This window comes from Calidris pugnax, unplaced genomic scaffold, assembly GCF_001431845.1.
Source record: "Calidris pugnax isolate Ruff unplaced genomic scaffold, ASM143184v1 scaffold103, whole genome shotgun sequence".
In the NCBI taxonomy this organism is placed as follows: domain Eukaryota; kingdom Metazoa; phylum Chordata; class Aves; order Charadriiformes; family Scolopacidae; genus Calidris; species Calidris pugnax.
In genome coordinates this window covers 20,335,568-20,357,945 of record NW_015090990.1, presented here as the reverse complement: position 1 = coordinate 20,357,945, position 22,378 = coordinate 20,335,568, and the positions used below count along the sequence as shown (strand labels likewise).

General features: G+C 37.7%; 1 protein-coding gene across 1 annotated transcript in view; it reads right to left on the bottom strand.

Moving 5' to 3' along the window:
• COL5A2 (collagen, type V, alpha 2) overlaps positions 1–13,512 on the bottom strand; it is a 164,434-nt gene extending 150,922 nt beyond the window's left edge. The window contains exon 1 of the mRNA XM_014954601.1: positions 13,356–13,512. The gene's annotated coding sequence lies outside the window, so the exon portion shown is untranslated. The remainder of the gene's footprint in view (positions 1–13,355) is intronic.
• Positions 13,513–22,378: the final 8,866 nt, after the last annotated feature.

Genomic DNA, 22,378 nt, shown 5'->3' with positions numbered 1-22,378 from the left:
CTTACAGAAAGACAATTCCTTTCAGTGATCAAAGTATTACCTCATCTCTCAAAGCATTATTAAAATACCATTCCCATAACATCAGTTGGTCTTACAACCACCAAGAAGGAAAATTTGAGTAAATGGAGTATTTAATTTGCCGTCTTACTACACCGCTAGAAATACACTAACAGGTTGTAATTCTTCAAAGATAATAAGCTGTAATATATGCTATGGCTGCTTTTTGGCTTCTACATATTTCTAAAATAGATCATTATTTCCATTTTTTAACCATGTTATTACAGCTTTAACATATTTTATGTTACTGCTGTCAGAATATACTTAAGCAAGTGATAATTTAATTTTATTTTGTGGAAAGGCTTAAAAATACTAGTCAAAGATTATGTCATAACAGCATTATGGTGAGAACAGGAAATAGTAAGAGAGCGTGTGTGTGACAGGTGAGACTGCAAATCACAGGCAGATCTACAAAGTAATAAGCACACAGGGTAATAAGCAATATAAAATCAGAGTTCATTCTCTGGCTAAATATTGCTGTGTATTTGGAGGTATCTCTGGGTTGAGAAGAGTTATAAAGATGGCCAGCAGGTGGGCTTTGGGGTGTGGGTTTTTGTTAGGTTTTGGGGGGGTTGTTTTTTGTGTGTGGGTTTTTGGTTTTTGTCGAACAGAAAACTTTAATGACTGAGAAGCTTCAGGAAAAGCAGAAAGCTTTGCCGCAAACAAAGAAGTGGTTAAGTTGTACATAACTGGTAGAAAAGATGTGTGGGTGAGCTAAAATACATTAATTGAAAAATAAGTAAAAGTTTGGATTATCAGACATTTAAAATGCAAGATTTTATCAATAATCCTAAATGTAAAGTTTAAAGCTATTGTAATTCTCCTTTCATCAATAAAACTTAGTTGAGACAGAATTTCTGTTCAGTAGAAGCATCAGGACTACAAATGAAATAGGAAAACAAAGAGCAGTTAAAATCCCTTCTACTTTAAAGTAAGCAGAAAGCACCAGAAACATGAACTGCAAAAATGCTATCCTGTACATGTGTAAATTAATAGAAAACACCAGGTTCTCAAGGACAACCTCAGAATGAGTTAATGATAATAAACTTTCAGTGCAAACATATTTACTAGGTCATTCGTCTATTTCCGCTCTTGGAGAACTGATATCAAACATGCTAATTCCTGACAGGAATAGGAATACTTATATTTATTTTTAAGAGTTAACGATATTTCTGCTGACACTTTTAAGGACGGAAAAAAAAAAAAGAAAAAAAAAAAGAAGTTGTAAGCCGTTACTGTGTGTCAAAGCACCTAAGGTATCATTGCATTGCACACTAAGGTTACAATTTTCTAGTCAATTCCCTTTGTAAACCTGTAACAATTTTGCCAGAATTGCTTTTATCAAGTCTTCAACGCTGTAATATTAATTGCTTAATATAATTATTATATTAATAAGTTTCTTGCCACCAGAATAGTTTATGAAACAGTGTATGGAATATAACTTTCAAAAGAACAATAGAAATATCCAGACCCTCGCTTATTCATGGACTACATATTCCAACCTAGAAATTCATTTGAAAAAGGCAGTATCAGAAGAAACATCTTCACTGATTAGAAATGAATTAAATTAGTTGTGTGAAATACAGTACAAGTAGGATTAATTTAGAAGTAAAGATTCCAGAAGCAACCTCTATAACTGATAAAATACTTTGTATTTTGCTTGCAGAAAACGAGGCTTTTGGATGGACAAATTGCGCCACCATTGATTTGAGTCTGCAAAATCTATTTAACTACGACAATAGCATGATATACACTTGTTTCTTCCTTTTTTATTTTTGTGGAGGTTGGGTTTTTTCTGTCCTACCACACCCTTTAAGAAGGTAGGAAATCTTGATATTTGCCCAAAAGTTCGTTTGCTGCAATTCCCACTTCTACAAACCAACTATAAAAGTGTTCATATCTGGCAGGGTGGTGCTGAGTTCCCTCTACCCTATTTTCAATGACAGGGAAAGCAACTTTTTCATAAAATTTTACACCATAATTTGTATCACAGATAATATGGATTAGAATCTCTTCAACGAAAATAAAAACCAGAAAAGTGTGTACGGTAGAGCACATGAACTCCTATTTTTACTATTCATTGTCATGGTTTTCCAAGGTAATATGAGAAAAGAGTCAGAGATGACAATGAAATACATTCCTTGCTAAGATCACTTTCTTATTTTTATTACAGATCTAACATAGGAGAATAACAGGAAGTTTCAGGTTCCCTTAGATGTCCTCTTAAAATTTAATCTATTTTGACTCTGTGGTCTAGATGTGTTTTCATAGCTTCATACTTTCTCTTAGTTTTTTTTCCAGTAATTTATTCTAATATAAACGTTAGTTTAGCATTCTTTTCAATTAAAGCAATGTTCCAATTCTTTCACTCTTGGTATTCTCTCTTTCCACATTGATTTTTTTTTCAGTACTACTAAGCTAAAGTTACTGGTTTGCTTTTTTTTCCCCCACATTCTCCCTCCTCTGAGGGCCCAATCCAACTTTCATTTATGAATATAAATCCTATAACAGTAGGGATCAGTTAATATAATTTCAGTTCAATAGAAGATAGATGGGGTGGAGAATAGACGAAAAATACTGATAGCGTGTTAAAGAGTATTTTAAACATTTACTTTGCACCCTCCCCCAAACTACAGCCACTTCACCTACTGAATAGCTGCCATTTAGAGAGACTGATGAAAGTTTAAAGCATGTGTTGGGATTTCCTCATCCTTATATTATTTTCTTCTTAGTAACACTTTGTGGATAAAGGCAAAACACTAAATAATGTTTCAAAGTTTTAACCATGAAGTTGCCATATACTTGGAGATGAACACAGGTAATACTAAAATTTGGGGAGCAATTACAGCAGCTCTGAAGTGGTTTATGTTTTGTTGTTACTATTACAACTGTAGCTGTGGAACATGTAAGTACAAAAGCATTTTCTGCTGCATTATTTTGCTGCATAGGCCCTGCTGCAAAGGGCCTATGAACATAAAACTGAAGTGACTAATTCCCTTTGTACAAAACCAGTTATGGATAGTGTGGTTATTATCTTTTAAGTTAGTCTATACACATAATACTTGTATTAAGATTTCTGAAATGTAGGAAACAAAATGATATGCAGACCTACCTATAAAGTACCTCAGAAGTAAGCAGGCTTGGATCTAGAGAGAAGCATTCATTGCTACTTCAACTGAGACCTGGGTTAAGCAACACATCTAGAACTAGACAGAATTACAATCAAAGAAGGGGTTTTCCAAGCATTTCGCTTTCTGTTCTTTGACAAGGATTGATATTTTCAGAATTTAGACTGTCATGTTTGGAAGAAGGTTCTCCCTAATGTGTTTTCAGGGTTAAAAGACTGCCCTATTAGAATCAAAATCAGAGTAAGGACTTCTGAAATCCAAATCTTCCCCAGAATCCAATATTGATGAACAAAGTAAAGAACCATAGAATTTTCTAGGTTGGAAGGGATGTTTAAGATCATCTAGTCCAACCATCAACCTAACTCTAGACAAAAACAAAAAACCACATCTCTAAACCATATCAGTCAAACCGTCTTTCGAAAAACTCCAGGGATGGTGCCACAACCACCTCCCTGGGCAGCCCATTCCAATGCTTAATAACTCTTTCTGTGTAAAAATTTTTCCTAATATTCCACCTGAACCTCCCCTGGCACAACTTGAGGCCATTTTCTCTTGTTCTATTTCCTGTAATTTGGGAGAAGAGACCGATCCCCACCTCTCTACAACCTCCTTTCAGGGAGTTGTAGAGCACGATAAGGTCTCCCCTCAGCCTCCTCTTCTCCAGGCTGAACACCCCCAGTTCCCTCAGCCTCTCCTCATAAGACTTACTCTCCAGACCCCTCACCAGCTTCGTTGCCCTTCTCTGGACCCGCTCCAGCACCTCAATGTCTTTTTTGTGGTAGGGAGCCCAAAACTGGACACAGTACTCAAGGTGGGGCCTCACCAGTGCCGAGTACAGGGGAACAATCACCTCTTGCGTCCTACTCAACACACTGTTCCTGATACAGGCTAGAATGCTGTTGGCCGCCTTGGCCCACTGGGCACAACTGCTGAGTCATGTTCAAACGGCTGTTGACCAACACCCCCAGGTCCTTTTCTGCCAGGCCGCTCTCCAGCCACTCTGCCCCCAGCCTGTAGCGCTGCAGGGGGTTGTTGCGACCCAAGTGCAGGACCTCGCACTTGGCCTTGTTGAACCTCAAACCATTGGCCTCAGCCCATCGATCCAGCCTGTCCAGATCCCTCTGCAAAGCCTTTCTTACCTCAAGCAGGTCAACGTTCCCGCCCAACTTGGTGTCGTCTGCAAACTGACTGAGGGCGAAGAAGACCCATTTTAAAATGTACAGTCTATATATAATGATATGCCTAACTCAGTTACTTCCCCTTAGAAAAGAGACCTTGGTGTTATAACGCATAGTTCTATGAAAAATATTAGCTCTTTGGAAAAGTTAAAATTAGGGAGAAGTAGAAAAGAAAACATTTTTATGCAAACTAATAGAACCTGATGAGCATTACCAGAGGTGCATCTGAGGTGCATTACCAGCCCCCATCTGAGACACAAATCCAGAGACTGTTTGCTTGAAAAGAGATACTGAGGGAAGGATTACAACAGATATCTGAAAAAGCAGAAAGGGCAGTGATACTAAAGCATACAGAGATGGGAATTAGTTGTCTTTCTTTAAAATAATTAGGGGAAAATAAATTATCAAGGGCCATAGTCAAAGCAGATTGTTAAACTGTGGAAGTCATTGCTACAGTATGTCACAGAACTCAAAGTTTATGTGATTTCAAACTGCAATTTTATAAATTCATGAAGATCTATTCAGCACCAAGATACCTTTGATCACACTTATTTTTAAGCATTTAAATTATATATATATAAATCTTGCTTATTTTATGCTCCTCTACAATCAGAGACAAACAGGAACTTTTGGATTGCAATTCAAATTGCAGATAGGCCTTGCTTAGTTTAACCATAATGACTCCAAACCAGCTTATATAATTCCCTCAAAACTGAGGGTCCTAGCCAAGGCATAGCTTACCTAACTCTGAACTCTGACTCCCCTGCTACATATGAAGCCCATCCCTTTAAGAGCCACACTGGCAGAAAACGCTGGCACCAGGATTTACATCACCGTGGCCACTAAAAGTAGAGCTAGCCAGCACGAGCTTCCTTAACACGGAGTAACATTTCCCTGGCAAAATTATGCCAAAAAGCTCTTTCACTCCATGGATGACAAGCAGCCAAGAATTCTTTACAGTCCTCCAGAACGTGAAACACACAAGCTCACTCAGAAATCAGTTTCAGTCACTGGCCTCAAAACACGTCCCTTCCTACTTCATTCAAACTTCATTTTTTGCCCACATCCATACTTCAACAGGTTGAACTTGCATCACTTTTGGTATTCATTACATCAAGGATAATTGTTAACTTACAATAATGACAATTTCCTTCTCTAAGTTACAAGGCATCTTGCTAAAGCAAATGCAATTATTTTAGTCTGCTTTTTGTAATTAGTGTCTAGTGAAAATATTTTGCCTGTAAACAATTAGCACAGCATTTTGCATAACTGCAAAATCTCTGAAGATTTCCCCAGGCTGCACTTATAGTATAGTCACAGCAGCTGCATGGGAGCTGTACCTAGAACTGGCTACATTACAACAGTTTGCTTTAATTGAAGATGTGCAGTCTTAGAGAAATGGCTGTTCTTTTGTTGATGTGATTTACCAAACTGATTTTTAAGCAATTATTTTATTTTTTAAAAATCTTTTAATCAAAAAGCAAGTTTTGTAACATTTAGCCAGTAACAAATATTTCTTGCAGTTTGCATTTGGTCCTTCTGCAGCATGTTTTTCAGCTTGCTTCTCATAAATAATTTTTCATAACCAGAGCTGGATAGACTCCTGTGAGACACATATTACTAAAACAACTTGGTCTTTAACTATAATTTTTGTTGTAGACTATAAAAGTGGTAAAAGATCTTGGAATTACAAAACATATTTATAGTCCTATTAGAATGACAGGAATATGGAAATTAAAAACATGTAAAATGAAAGAGAATTATTTTTGGCATATGTCATCTCCTTGGGTCTACCTATCTAAGCTAATGACATAAGGACATACTAAGATGGGTCCAAGAGTACCACGCGACAGCACAGAACACCAGACAATCCTAAAGAACTGAAATGGTCTCTGGAATTAAGCAGTCAGGAAGTCCCCAGACTATTGTAATTTGTGCCGGTGACAATCTGTCATCTAGCCAAACTCTCTGCAGGGAAATCATCATTTCAAACCCTCTCAACTCCAAATGATGTAAACTGAAATATCTCTTTCCTGTTTGCTCTAGATAAAAAAAAAAAAAAGTTGTCTAATTATTTCATAGCTAGTCAGATACTTCTTTTCAAAAAAAGCAAAAAATTGTAATGCTATGTTTTCCCAACATCTAAATAAAATACAAATATTTAGCAAGCTGGTTTTTGAATGGCAAAAAGCTTTTTATCTTTGGTTTGTTTAGATCATGACAACCAATTAGCTGTCCAAATGTCCCTTATAAGTATCAAATGCTGGAAATCTACTGAAACCATAAGCCCTTTAATAAATAATATTGAACAGGTCTGCAATTGGACTGCAGGCAAGTATCTAATGATAACAGTAGCCTGAGTGCAATGTCTGTTTAAAAGAACATTTACATTAAGGACAATTAGAGGTGGAAACACATCAAAAGTCTTCTCTGTGTAACATACTTGTTTTACTCTACAATAATTGTATATAGTAGATTAAAAATAAACAATAACTACAGTTTATTAATATGGCTTTTTCAACCAGCTGATTTAAATAAATCTAGAGCTTTGTAGAAAGTAATTAGCAAACATTTAAACTTATTTAGTTATTGGAATCAAATCAGTGAATAATTTGGTGGAAGCCTGTAAGAAATTGAGGATAATCACATTCAGGCAACATAGAAAATGTCCCAGTTTCTCTTCATGTTCCCAGTATTCCATAAGGCCAGATACCACTTTCTAACCCGAGTTTGGTTCAAAAATTTATTGTAATGATTGTATTTCCACAGCACTTCAGTTCACCTATAGTTGAGTTGCTGGCGAGGCCAGCTCACCAGAGCAGGTTGTCACCATTTTGAGGCGTTGAGGTTACTTGGTCAGCCTCTGGTGCAGAGGGGGACACACAGATGTGCCCTTCCAAGCTTGTTAGCACAGACCAACACTGACATCTGGTGCCAGCAGAGCCATTTTACACTGGGGCAAAGATTCAAGTTTACAGCTCACTGAAGAGTTGCTAGTTTGACACTAAGATAAATCAGCACCTCCTATTCAGCACCAAACCACAGCAGAGTTTGACTACAGGGAAGAGAAAGGGCACAGTAAAAATACCAAGGATATACTTCAAGGCAGGAGAAGAAAGTCAGAGTACATACACAGTACTTTTTATGCAATGCCGTTTTTCCAAAATGGTGGTATTGCCTGCTGTTTCTCAAAATAAATTTAGCTGCTGCTAAAACAGGGAGTTTGCTATTTTTGTTAGAACAGTATAGAAATATCTTTGCCAAGATGTGCAGAGCTTGCACACTAGAAAAGCACAAGAGGTGTTTGTACTCTGAATGCAAGTGCTCAAATTGTGGCTGGGATGAGTTTACCTTCCTTGAACTGCAACCACTACATGCCCTATCTTGTGGGCTGGGGAATCACCCCGTGCAGGACCTTTAGCTACTTGCCCAGACCAAACTGCCCCTAGGCAATGGGGCATTCAGCTCAATCTCTATCAGTAAGTCTAACGCAGTGAGGGTTTGGGGTACAATTTTCATATTCACAGGTAATGTCCATTCTCTTGCAGGCCACAGCCTGTCACGACCAAGAATATCAAAGACGGGGCCGACAAACCAGAGAGGATGATCCCAATGGTAATCCAGTGACTTTTTCCAACACTGCGAAGAACCAGTTACAACAGTGACTGTCTTAACTCACATGGAAGGAAACTTTTACACCGTACTTGGTTCTGCTACCAGCCGCTAGCGCAAGTACGTCCGTGACAGAGGCACAGACCTGCCACGGTCACAAGCCAACCTCACTATTCTCTCATGCAAGTAGCCAACAGAGAACCTTTTCCAAGGCGTAGCTGTTCTGTGCATCGAAACGCTTTGCAGCATGTTCTCATTCCCACGAGGCACTCTGCAGCCAGCAGACTCTTGTAATAATATTATTTGCAAGAACAGACTTGGAAAAAAAATGGCGTTTTATTATTGCATCTTTGTGCCAGTGCAGGCAGAATGCTAACTTACCAGATGTTTCTTATTTCTCTCTTTTCTCAACTGCATTTGGGCTTTTGGTATTTCTAGAATCTGAAGGCTTCAAACAAAGAAGTTTCTGTTACCTTAAAAAAATCCAATTTAACACTGCCTCAAAAATCTGTGATTATATGAGTAAAGCTTGATTGTGAGAAACATACTAAGCCTCCTTCCAAAGCGAACACTTGGGCAACTCTTGTAACTCCACCTCCTTAAAAAACATGGAAACAGTAATAAGCTCTGCAAGCTCCATGAATGGAAAAGCATTCATTATGTGAAGTTTTGAGGTTTTGGGAGGGAGAGTTGTGCTTATGGGGTTGGTTGGTTTTTTTTGCTTTGTTTTTTTTAAAATTGAACAGTAAAAAATAGTGAAATGGATTCTATGAAATCCCAAAATTATGTAGAGCTCTATATTTTGCAGGGGAAAAGACAGAGAAATATAGAGTATTTTGAATGCATGTGCAGGGAAGGGGGTGCCACAGCATGACACAAATAAAATGAGTATGCTTTGTCTGGTCAGTGCAAAATGCTACAGATTAGTTTTCACTTCATCGTAACTGAGAAGGCAAGATCTTTTTTAAGTACCACAGCTACCTCAGCAGATGTGTGACTGACATTTTAGATTTTCCTGTTTGGAAGAGATGCCAGTACATTTCAGTTTTCTAATTCCTAACAAGCAGCAGCTTCTGCTATAAGAAAATATGAGCAAGTATAGAAGGCACACAGTTTACAGCACCTTATTTACTGACTGCTTTTGGAATTCAGGGTGCAGCCATTTCAAGAATCGCACTTGAATTATAGATAGTCTCTAAGCCCTGCATTCAAAGTCTGCATCACCTTTGAAAAATAACTGTAGCTCAAAGAATGTGGAAAACAAAGTGAAACTCTCATTCTTGGGATCATAGATAAGACAGAATGAACTCACTGGGGGAAGGGAATTAAAGCAATCTAAGCACAGTAGTGAATAGTTGAGCAAGAAGCAACAGCAAATGAGAAAGTCGCCATAGCTACTGCAAAAGTTCACCATGCAGCTTACAATAATGCTACATTGCAGTGAAGACCAAATCTGCCCTCTTTGGTTTATTTTCTGTCCCACTTCTGGATTTCCATCATCAGAGTAACAGCATATTAAACCAGGATGGATCACCAGTTTTCTTATTTAATACCTGCACTACAAACAGGCAGACGCAGCTGGCTGCTTTGCCACTTGTCTAACTATAAAATGTTGCAGCTGCGTGCTCAGTGACAAAAAAAAAATCATTTAAAAACATATGTGAGAGTGCAAGAATATAGAAATAAATGTGAATTTGTAGTTTAACATTTTAGTTCTCATTGTCATGCAGTGTTTTGAAACCATAGGGAGAGGCTTTGTTTCACTATGCCAGAAGATTGTATCATAGGGAATCCGGTTACCTGTGTTGATTTCTCATTGTTTAAAGATATAAAAGTCAATAAGCAGATAGTAAGTAAAGACATAAATCAAAATGCATAAACCTGCAACACTTCCATCCCTCTGAAGTAAACAGTATCACATCCAACTGTAAGACTTCCATGTAGTCATTCCTGACTTCTTTAAGGTCTCATTGGTGTTACCTTCTTTTTCTCTTTTTCCCACCTTTCCCACAGTTAGGATGATGGGAATTCCCAGTAGGTCCTTATAAACCCAGGTCTCTGGAAAACAACTGTAAGAAGTCAGAAGGGGCCTGCTTGTGTTATCCCACAGGCATTTCCAAAACGTGCTCAGTCTGGGGGCCTATTGGGAGCTAATACTCAACTGTCTTCAGATTTCAAATAAACCAACGAGGAAAAAAAAAAAAAAAGTACAGTCTCTACTACAAGAGCTAAAAATTTAATGAATACTAAATTGATCCTGTGTGCAACATCTGCTTCTTCGAAGAATTCCCATTCATGGAAGCTGCCCAAGCTTGCTTCTTCTCCAAGCCCTTCTCATCGCAGTAACCGTAACACACACTTAATGCTTGTTCACTCATATTCTACCGCCTTCTGAAGTCTGCTATAATGCAGAAGGCTGCTTTCTTACCCATGGTAGGTTTCACTTCTCAGCGACCTTTCCTATCCAGCACAGCTTGGAGCCACCAAGCGTCCTTTGCAGGCTGGGCTGGAGGTCTCTGACCCCACCATAGCAGCCACTCTCCCAGCTGGCACCTCCACCAACAGCTACAGCAATGGTGACGGGCCCCAGCAAGTTGCACTTTCGACAGGTATGGGTTTGTTCCCAGGGCAGAAGCATAATGCCCGAGTGAAATTTTTCCCCTTCCTATTAATGGCATTAAAGGCCTCACCAAGGCAAGGTTCAAGTTTCCATGACCATCAACCAGAACTCTTCACAGGCACCATGGAAGCAAGACAGGCACTGCTCCTCACTCTGTAGTCTCTACGGTGGGACAGCTGACTTCTGAATAACAAGTTATTAATCAAGATACACAAGTGGTGTCTAAAAAAGTTTATAGGAACCATGAGCATGCTGAGACCAACTGCAGCCTGTTGTGCTTATTTTTTAAGCATAGTTTTACCAATTTAAATTAAACCTGGACTTAATATAAACATTAAAATAATTGGTTTTCCATGGAATTCACTGGGATATGATTTTAGCCTGAGATGAAAAACTTTAGTATCAACAGTTCCATACAAGAAAATGTGTGCAAAACTGTTCCACACATTAATGCATGTGAAAATGCACATGTTAATTTCTCAGCATTCTAGATGGGTTTTAGAGCAAGATAGCTCCAGCTGTGTTTACAGAAGGTTAGCCAGCTCTGAAACTCCAGGAAGGGCTTGGAGTGCTTTTCAACCAACCATGTATGCATTTTCAGAAGCCTCTAGGTGGCTTAAAACTCTGCTTGAAGTTTGTGCTTTAGGCACTCAGGAATCTCCAAGTGTGGAGGCCTGAAATGCCATATTGTACCATGGGGGTCATAGAAGAACAGCCAAACTCAAACCCAGTCACGCTGCCTTTGGAAGCTGAATGTATGTAGAGAAATTGTCCTTGTATCTCTACTATCTATATCACTGACCTTGCTCAGCCTTATTTCTAAGTTAGGTTCTCAAAATTTGTTCTTGGAGCTCTGTTGATTACCTATTTATCAGCCATGTAGCAGCAGACATATTCACTTTGGCTACTTATTCAAAACAGATCCTAAAAATGCAGGAATACACCTCCAAAAACTTCCCTTAAGTTCGGGGTAATTTGTCACAAGTGCATGTAAAACTAGAAGAGATTATCAGGGGAAACCAAGAGTCTGCTGCCCTTGCAAACTTCACACCCTTAAATCAGAAGTACAGCATACTCACCAATGTAAAATACTTTTTTTTAAAAGCGCCTTTATACTTTGAAAAAAAAAAAGAAAACGGGGGAGAAACAGAATATTTTTTTTCCTACTTATGTTCAAATAAAAAAAAAAAAATCCTTACAGCTGCTTCAAGTAGTTTGGGACATGTAACAGCCATGGAGACTTTTCTTCTTACTTTCCATGATGGTGGCAAAGCGCGTGTCACCTCATTGCTGACTGCAATGGAAAAATCATCTGCTGTGCAAGAGGTGCACTGAGTAGTAATCTGCACGGTGGGGAAGAAAATCTGCAGTGTATCTATGCCTGGAAAGCTTTATGACATCCATGTGAACATAGCGGTACGCAGGGAATAGCTCGGGTTGTCCTGTGTTGGACTTCCTAGATGGTCAGAGAAAGCATTTCTTTCCTTACCTCTTTACAGCTGCCCTTTCTGAAAACAGATTTCTAGCATACTTCAAGAAATAAGACATACAACACTAGATTTTCTGCCACTACCATTCATGCATTCCTCCTGCTTTACTCCCTGACATTTGACACAGAAGCCTGAGAAAAGGGGCTCTGAGTTTTATGTGGTATCTGTTGCAGAATACAAAAATTTAGTAAACAATGGATTTTTTCCCTTATTTGAACCATGTGTGTTCTGCTCTGTAATCTACCACAGATGGTACTTTTCGTGTTACACAGATGTAGCATCCACTACTTTTAAGGAGTTATATGGGTGTGTTTTACGAGGGAACAATATAATACTGTGAATTCAAGCAAACATCTTTAAAACCAACTTGAAGGGTAGTTTATAAATTACAGGGAAGTACAAAGCTACCTGGCATTCTCATATACACAGAAGGGCCATTAAGGACAACAGAACAACAATTTGACTACAGCAAGACAAGGCTAGACAAGTTCAGTTGTTGATTCTTTTTGAGCACACAACATTTGTAAGCATTCAGAGAAACAGTTCCACTTCTATTTTCCACAATAATCAGGCTGTTGATGGTTTCTTTTGTTTTAATTCAGCACTTGCAAAAGAACCCAAAAAATAATAAAGTATACCCTTTTCCACCTGTAAAAATACCGCAACTAATGGATGCCCAGAAGAGCAGGTCAGAAGAGACTATTTGAACACAGATAAAAGACATTTCCTTTGGCCACAATAGATGCTTTTTATTAGATACATATTTGAGGTCCTTTATTCAAATCCTGCAAAGAGTTTGAAAGAGGCTACAGACTAAAAATTGGTCAACTGGGTATTAGGCAAACTATGTGGTTCCTCTGATGTAGGATTAAATGGATTAAGGGTGTAGATATATTTCAGAGAGGTCTACTTAGAAGCGTACTGTTGTTAAAAAAAAAGGTTTAGATTTACAAATACAGAAGGAAAGATTTTTGAGCACTGGATTAAATTTCTGTGGCCATCAGATACTAGAAAGCAACAAGAACAATGGAAAATCCTACCTGTTACAACAGCAGTCACTGCTAATGCATGTTTAGAGGGAATTTTTAAGGTACTGGCTCTTTCTGTAAGGGATTTCAAATCAAACATGCAACACAAGCACATACACACTTTGATAGCTTAAAAGAGAAAATTAAATTAACAGCACACATTCATGCACCCAACTGATCATTTGATTTACTGTATTTTTTAAGTCTAAACATACCTCTGCAAGCTTAACATTTTTACTTACCGATTTTACGAGAAAGAATATTCATTGTAGTGCCTGAAGAAAGGTGAGCATTTTGAGACTGTTTCTTGATGCTCCTTAATCTATGTAGTTAAAACAAGTGGTGACCAAAGTCCAGTTAATGAACGACATCAATAATTCTTCTCTCTGAGTATACAAATACTTCATTGGTCTCCTACAAACAATGGAGAGAGTTTCAAATAGGCAAATGAACTATGTCATCACAGGAAGTTAAAAAAGAAGAGCTGCTAAGCTTGCTTTGACATTGCAGTCCAGGCTCTGAAAAATCAGTAAACTCTACTTCCTTATATTAGAAGTAGGGAAAACTCTTTATCTGCGTTTCCCACATCTTACATAGACATGTGGTTTCTCAAATGCATAACAGAAAACTGCCACTTTGGAAGCGAATAACGCAGATTAAAGCAAAGTTTCACATCTACATCATTTTAGGCTGCCTTGAGAAGCACCCATAGAACAAAATGAAATATATAAATGACTTTTAACCAAAACCACAGAAGTGATTTTTCAGTCAGGTAAACAGATCCATCATAAACTTCTGATATTAGGAAACCAGATAAAGCTTATTTTACCCACTACTAGACCTTAATAAAACAGCTTAGCTTTATTGAGAATCAAAAAAGAAATCCAATCCAGATTAAGAAATATTACTTTAACTAGCAAATACTACTGCTCTATTATGTTTCTATAAAAATTCTCTTGTAGATTATTGGTCTGCTTGTAAAAACAAAACTTCAAAGAGATTCAACACATGGGTCGCAGATCAGATAGTTCACAGCTTTGTAGTTAGGTTTTTTGTTTCGATTTTTAAGAAACAACTTGTACTTTATGTACCCTGCTTATTAATGGGCACAGATCTAACCATCTACTGCGCAAGCACAGCCTAATTTTTTAACCCTTATCCAGCCCAGTTACCATTTTTCTGTCGTCAGTTTATGAAGGTTTCATTAAAATGTCAATCATTCACATCAGTAACAAAGCCTGGGATGGCAGGGGAAAGCATCAAACTGAGTTTTGGAGAAAATTTGTAGTTACTGTAGACATTGTCCTGGAATAAGTTCAGCTTTTTTATTTTATTTTACTTTATTAAAGCAAATTAGAGAAGAAAATAAAGTCCACGAAAGCCAGACAGTCATTTGAGAGCCAGTCTCTCAATTATTTCCATTCTCTTCACACATGTGTAAACCTTGAGCAGCAACTGAGAGGGAATGCAATCAACAGCTCTAGTGCTTGGAAACGAAGAACTCTAGGGAGTAAATTCTGACTTTAGATACTCATCTGAGTATATTTGCATATAGTAGAAGTTACCAGTATCCCATTGATTCCAGTAGAATTTATCAATACAATTTTGCTTTATGTTACTGAAAATCAGCATGGATAGATCTTTGCGTGGCAGTTTCACAAATGGCTGTAAAATTCAAGAAATCCAGGGGGCTTTTTGTTTTTTCATACTACAGAATTTCATACAATTTCATTTCATCTCCTTTCCATCAGTTCCAGTGAATTACTTCGAAGTAGAGAAATCAACAATGCATATTTTAGTGTCATAAAATATTAATCCTTGTTTCTGAGTATTGTTGTAAATTTCTACTGTACAAAAGAACTCACAAATCATCTGCATTTATGGGTAAAATCTTACATTAATACTGCAAAAAGATCCACAGGTGTCCGGTGCACTAAGGCACGGCTATTACAGCATTCATCTCATGTCAAAAATAATGATTTTACACACTAGGAAACTCAACTTACATTTCAGAAAATACTTCTTCATATGATTCATACTGCTTCATATTTCTTCTTGGCCCTGCCACAGGGCTACGTCCTATTAATTACTGACTTTCTTGGACTAACTTGTGGCAAGACTCAAAACTTAACTCCTACTACATTTCAAAGCTCTGTATCTTCTCCAGAGATTACTTCTTAGTGCAATTAAAATTTTAACATTTTTGGAAATATTATCTGTCCAAAATTGCCTACTTATTAGAAACAGGTAATAACTTCCAATAGCCAAAATATAGACTTTGCTGGTAGGTTTTGTCATGGAAAATTGTATCATGAGAGCGCTATGTGTTGTTTCATTGTCAAAAAGGGTCATAAACACAACCAGATGGAGAAATATACCAGAAACCCCTTATTATTTTTCTTTCTTAAAAAGCATTTATTGTGGTGGCAGTTCAGCATTCAGCTATCCAGTGATTCTGCTGGTAAATCTATTTTTGCGAGGAAACGGTCCCACAATACTCTTTTGTAAAGTGCCAGCCCCAGGCAACAGTGCAACTCCTGGAGCTCATCAGCAGATTCATCATAAGCAAGGGTAAATCGTGGTCATGGCATGGCAAAGGGAGACAGTGCAGAAGGTACTACGTGAAAAAATATAAGCACCCCCGCTAAGCATAGGCTAGCGCTGCCTGACTGAAGAAAGATTTACAGGAGGACAGACATAAGTCCATGAAAATGCTTTCCATTGATCCAGATACGAACCTTTATAAATGCCTGAAATTAATGGGTAAATAAAGTTCTTACTGATTTACAAAGCCACCGCAGCTGCTATGCCATACGCCTGGTCAATGGAGTTCCAAGGAATATCAATGAAGTTCAGAGTGTAATTTCAGGGTGTTTGACTGACAAGAGCTTTACATGGTTCCTGGATTTCTTTTTATGGCATCAAAACCAGTTGGACAAGATCTCTGGAATATCTGCTAGTGTTTATTCAGTTTTATTCTCCTTCTATAGTTTTACAGGCCCTATTAAGGGAAAAAAAAACCACTGCAACTTTCCATTCCCTCACAACAAAGCTTTTTCAAATTTTGGCTTGCCGTGCTTCAAATCTATCCAAATGATTTGTGAAGCAACTTTGAAACAGGGAGAAACTGTGCCTCAGCAATAACAATAACAACAGTTATTGTTACTTGCAGTAAGGTAAATCAACTCTACTTTGAAAATAAACCCTCAACTGAGCCAAGAGGCTGGGTAACAGAATACAAAAGCAAAATATTCTATAATAGTCCATTAAAGAGGTTCAAAAGTTTGTTTCATTTTAATGTCTTGGAAAGCTGCTGGTATGTATCCAACCAAGTTTTGCTTGTCTGTGTATGAAGCTGATGGAGGTTAAATCTACAAGTCCTACAAGTGTAGGAACACTTGAAAAACGGTTGGTTGCTTGGAAACTTCATGTATAGGGTCCATCAGACTCTAAAAAACTTTATTATAGGAGCTGACTTAATTGACTGTATTTTTGAGAAAAAAAAAAATCAACTGATCAGTGAGAAAAAAATTGAAGTCAGAAACTACAGTACATAGCTGAAGCCCAAATTTAAGATGTTTGCTCAAAAAGGTATCACTAGTTTTACGGTAAAACACATTTAAAGAAAAGATAAGAAATGAAGGCATTTTCTGTTCAATTATCGATGACCTGCAAATTGCTCCTGCAATTTTACAAGTGAATAGTTATGTGCTGAGTGTGGTGGGCTGCCTATACGGCATACATGAAAAAGGAACACTTCATAGAAATCCCAGTATTTTGAGACCATCCAATTTTTTTTTCCCAAACTTTCAATAGGAAACAATAAAGTCAAGTCACTGTATCAGTTTTCTGTTAGTCCCTGTGTTTTTTTCTGAGAAAGCATCACACAACCAGTTCAGCTCTGGTATAACAGAAAATAAACTGAAAAAACTTCAGAGAAAAAAAAGCCAAGATTAAATTCACTAAGTGATGGTTTATAGAGGGCAAAATACTACTATTTTTTTTTATCTCTATGGTTTCTTGTAAGAGAAACCAAGGAAGCAAGCAGAATGCAACAGTCTAAAGATAAGAAAGATTAAAACATTGAAGGGGAAATGGTAATCAGAAAATACTAATTAGGAACACAGATGTAAAGTTCAGAGGTACACATGCTTCCTAATAATGAAATTCAGGGATTTCAATGTCAGCTGATGGAGCTCCTTCTGCCAGTAAAACTACTTAAAGCACTGTTCTTTAACAAAAAGGGAAAACACACTGGAGTGGGCAAAACACAAGATGTGTCATGGACCCCATAATCCTACACTTTACAAGAAATCAGGCTATGACTTATATAGTCACACATAATTCTCAAGTCTGACTTGAAATAAATCTTTGTAGGCTGGGTCTGAAGGAAAGAATAGTTCAGTTATTAAGTTAACCTTGTTTTCAGATGCCTGATTTTTTATAAACCCATAGTGAAGTTTGGATTCACATTTGTATTGACAGTTTTGTTGGAATCAGATGTGGGATTAAAAAACCAGAAGTAGATTTTTAGCTGTAATACCACATCTTTTGCCACTGAACACACTGTGAACGGAAAGAGCTGGAACAAGTAGCACAGAATGTTCCAAAGGCTGGTAGAGACAAAAAATGTTAGGTTGTGGGTTGGGTTTTTTTCCTGCTTGGACTAATCTTTGTAAGCACAGACAAAAATGTAAGCAAGTTGCAGCTGATTCAGATATAAGTAGATTTAAACTCGGAACTGAAATGCAATGGATTTTTGTTAAATGCTTTATCCACATTCATTTACAATCCTGAAGCAAAGGCAACTTTTTTTCTGCAACTGAAGCAACTGAGCTAAGCTTCAGCTTGATAATTTTCATATAAAATTATTTAAATTTTAAGATAGAAGAAAAAATACTCAAAAATTCTCTGGAAGAGAGTTTCGAGAACTCCATAGGTAACTCCACGCTGAGAGAGAGAGGGAGACATTGCCAGTTGTCCTGCATCAGCACTTCCAGACATGTGCAGGAGGCCAAGCCTTCAATCCTTAGAAGCTATCTCCAGATCTAGGACTCTATCACTCCCATTTTTCATTAACTGACAGTGTTGTCTGCAATGCCACAGATTTCCCAAGCCTCTTGAAAGAGGCCTAAGAAATAAATTCACCAACCAGTGAACCCATTGAACCAGTCTCAAAGACTTAGGCAGACTGATAACCAATAGCGTCCCATGTTGCAATAATAGTTTTTGAAAATTTATACGCATATAAATGTGCATAAAAACTTCATTAACAAGCTAAAGCTTGGACTGTGTATTGCTGCCTCTGATTTGCAGTAGTGTTTCTAAAGCAGAAACCGTAACTAGAAGATCAGAGGAGTTATGGAAAAACTGACCTTTCAGTTAGAAAAAAGACCACTGGCTTATTTTAGAAATTATTTAACTGGCAGTTGCTACATTTGGCCTTTTATCTGTTCCACAGCATAAACCCTGACAGTCTAAAACACTCTTTCTTTCTCTCAGTGCTGGCCAGTTCAAAGTGTGCATTTTCCAGTGACTATGTAATTCTGTTTTGGACTGATGTCATGGCTGCTACTCCAACAGACCCATTAAAAAACATACACACCTAGAACTTAAGCTGTTATCCAAACCGGAAACCTGTGAACGCAGAAGCAAGCTACGCCACCTTATAAATGGGTTTTGTTGTTCAGCATCTGTTTTACTGATAAATGCTGTAGATTCTTAACAGCTAAAAGCAACACACAGTTTAAGAGCATTTAATGCTGCACTATGCAGCATTACAAAAATACCAAATTGCCCCCTAAACTTTCTCTGATTGCAACTGTAGTCATAAAAATACAATAAATTGATGGAACTGTAGTACTTATCAAAAGCACTATCCTACTGGCGTTCTCTCATGCAGTTGTATTTAAATCACTCTAACACAAGATTAAAGAGTGACAAGGCTGCTGCTTGAAAAAAGCTTAATAAGGCATCAAACTAAGACTAAAATACAGATGAAAATTCAGTGCTCTTATGGAATGCTGCACAAAAGGAGAAGAAAGATTAAAAGCTTTTAAAAAGCATACTTGATGACGCTGGTCAGAAGGCAAGTTGCCAAAATCCCATTTTCATGCACAAACCACACATTTCACAGCACGTGCATATTCGAGCAGAGATGGACAGAATAACCTAAAGGCATGCTTTGGCAAATGCTTAATGACTATGCTTCATTTCCTCTTAGCTTAAAAAAACATGCCATAGACATGAGGTTCTACACTTTTTCATAGCAAGGCCAGGTAACACATAATACAGAAGAATCAGAAGATTGGTAGAATTTCTGAAAAAGAAGATTGCATATGCAGTACTAAAACTGTCAGCAAGAAGCAATTGCTAAGAATTCTAGAAAAAAAAAAGTTTATTAAGGCTATTTCTGTCAATGATCTTGCCCAAACATACATAGGTCTATGCAAGCATGCTTTGAACTGAGGTGATGCTAGGTAATTAACAAGGCAGGTGTACTAGTGGAAAAGTCAACAGAGTTAACTATTTATCTATTTTTCCTCAGAACGTAGGGTACACCAGCTCAAGAAAAAGCAAGTGACAGGTTAAGGGAAAATACACCATTTGCTACCAAATCACAGAGGCATTAACAGATGCTGATGAAGAACTAAAAATTCTCAAGTCTGACAATGAAAAGTTGCCCAAGTCAGAGACAGAAAATGAATCTGCAGTTCATCATTTCTGAACTGTTTATGGTTAGGTAGTAGCTAGTAAAATCATGACAAGAAAATAAAAGCCGAAAATTTACATTTTCCTATGGAAATATTTTGTGGTCCCATTAGCTAAGTCAACACATGATATCTGGGACACTTGGACATGGAACAGCACAGGACAGCTAAGAAGTCAGAACAGACTGCTGATGCAGCCTTAAGACAGATAGTTTGTTAAATATATTGATGAAGAAACTAATCAGCAATCAAAAGAATAGAGATCTTGAGAAAAATAGGTATCAACTCATCTTTGGTTTTGTTAACATAAATTTTAAATATTTATGGCTGACTTGTATTGCATAAACAAACCAACCTATCGGTAAGTCAACTTTCTGATGAAAAGGGTTTTCAGAAGAGGTTTGAAATACACTATAACAGATTTACCTAGGAGTAGGAGCTTGCTATATACTTCCTCTTCCCATCCATCTCAAACATGCTAGGGAAAAGTAATAGTTAAGATAGTAGTGAAAATTTTTCTGTTGCTACAGCCACTTGCAGAAACAATCCCCTTTAAACTACTGTCATAATGTACACAACAGCAGTAGAGTACTCAGAAGATACCCTGGGCAGCAGAAGTGAGAGAAGTAACAAGCACAGGTGATTTACTACCTCTGGCTGCATCTAACTTTGGGGAGAGATGGACTAGTATAACACTTTCTTAGATGTATCCTCTTAGGAGCACACCTACTTGTGATGCCAACTATACACATCACACACCTGGCGGACATTTAAGAAAAGAAGACAGTAACCCAATTACTCCAGTTGTCAACAAAGTCCTACTTGAAGAAAAGTATAATTCTCTACTGCATGCACTAAAATGCGTAAGTTTTGTGTAGCACAGGTTAAGACATGGCTGACACCACCGTTACGTGGCGATGATATCCATAAGGGAATGGGGAAAGCTTCAGAGATCCAGAGAACTGTTTAAATTATAGAGCTAACTTTTCTGAATTATTGCCATTAAGTGCATTAAAATGAGAACATTGCAACACCATAATGCACACTACATAACACACTCCTTTCTTTTCCTTCAGCCTCCCATCTCCTTTTCCTCCATCCTCTTCCATCACGAAGAAAGGAGATGGCCACTGAAGTGTGCTTTCAGATACTTAGGGCTGAAGTTTTTCCTTCCTTTGGCTCCTTCCTGGAGAAAAACCACACCAATGTATACAGCCTGTGACCCGAGACACACAGAACACACACAAATCAAAGTGATCAAATTAAACTTTAAAAACAACACATTTCAAAGCAAGGACATCCTAAAACTGTGATGACTACATTTACACTGTAGTTTATTTTGTCATCCTAAAACTGCAATGACTTTTAAAATAAATTAAAAAAAAAATCTTCACACAGATAAATTCTTAACTTAATAAATGTGAAAATATCACTGTGAATTATATTCTGCTTTTGGGAGTGGGCTGGTTTTTTTGGTTGGCATGACTAATTTAATCCCTACAGTTCAGATGCCACAGCATCTTGGAGTTAAAAAAAATTATTAGTTTTCCTTCAATAATTAATATTATTTCCGCATATTCTAAAAAAAGTATCTGCAAATAATCAATAACCAGAACGAGAGGAAACTTCAGTTTCTTCATTAAGAGGTTTCCTACCTGGCTGACACAAACGTAGACAAGAGACGACAGATTTTTTAGAGATTAAGCTCAAATGATCAGATAGATGACTGATTTTCAGTGGGATGGTTTTCTTTTTTTTGAGCAGTACAAGCTAATTTTGCAAGAAACGGCAACCAAATAAAACAGAAAACTGAAAAGAAGCCACTGTGAAGCCAAGTAGATACATTCCATCAGCATATTCTACAAGAAAGGGTACTTAGGTATGTAAACAACAAGCAGGAACAGAAGGAAAATATTGGCCCACTGTTAAATGGGAGAAGTGAATCAGTCACCAACAAGGCTGAAAAGGCAGAGGTTCTCAACGCTTTCCTCACCTGTGTCTTCAGCAGCATTGTTGGGCTTCAGGCCTTGGGAACACCAGTCCAGGTTGATGCGAACACAGACCCGCTGCCAGTGAAGGCAAAGTCGGTTTGCAAACTACTCCAGGGGCTTTACCCCTACAAATCCATGGGCCCTGATGGTACCCACCTGAGGGTGTTAAGAGAGCTGGCTGACAGTGTTGCAAGGCTGCTCTGCATCATCTTCGAGAAGTCATGGAGATTGGGGGACACCCCAGAAGACTGTAAGAAGGCTAATGTCACCCCCATCTACAAGAAGGGTTTAAAGGAGGATCCAGGAAATTATAGGCCCATCAGTCCCTGGGAAAGTTATGGAAGAAATCCTCCTGGGGGCTATCACAAGTCAAATGAAGTCACATCTAATTAATTTTTTTTTTAACACGTCTCAGCAACACAAAACAAAGCTATTCTTTTAGGTATCTAATACTTGAGAGTCCTTTTCAAAATGTCACATTTTCACAAAGCAGCATAGGCGCTTAAGAGAAAATAATCCCACTACTGACCAAAGCCAGACAGAAACAAAAATGTAAAAAATTTG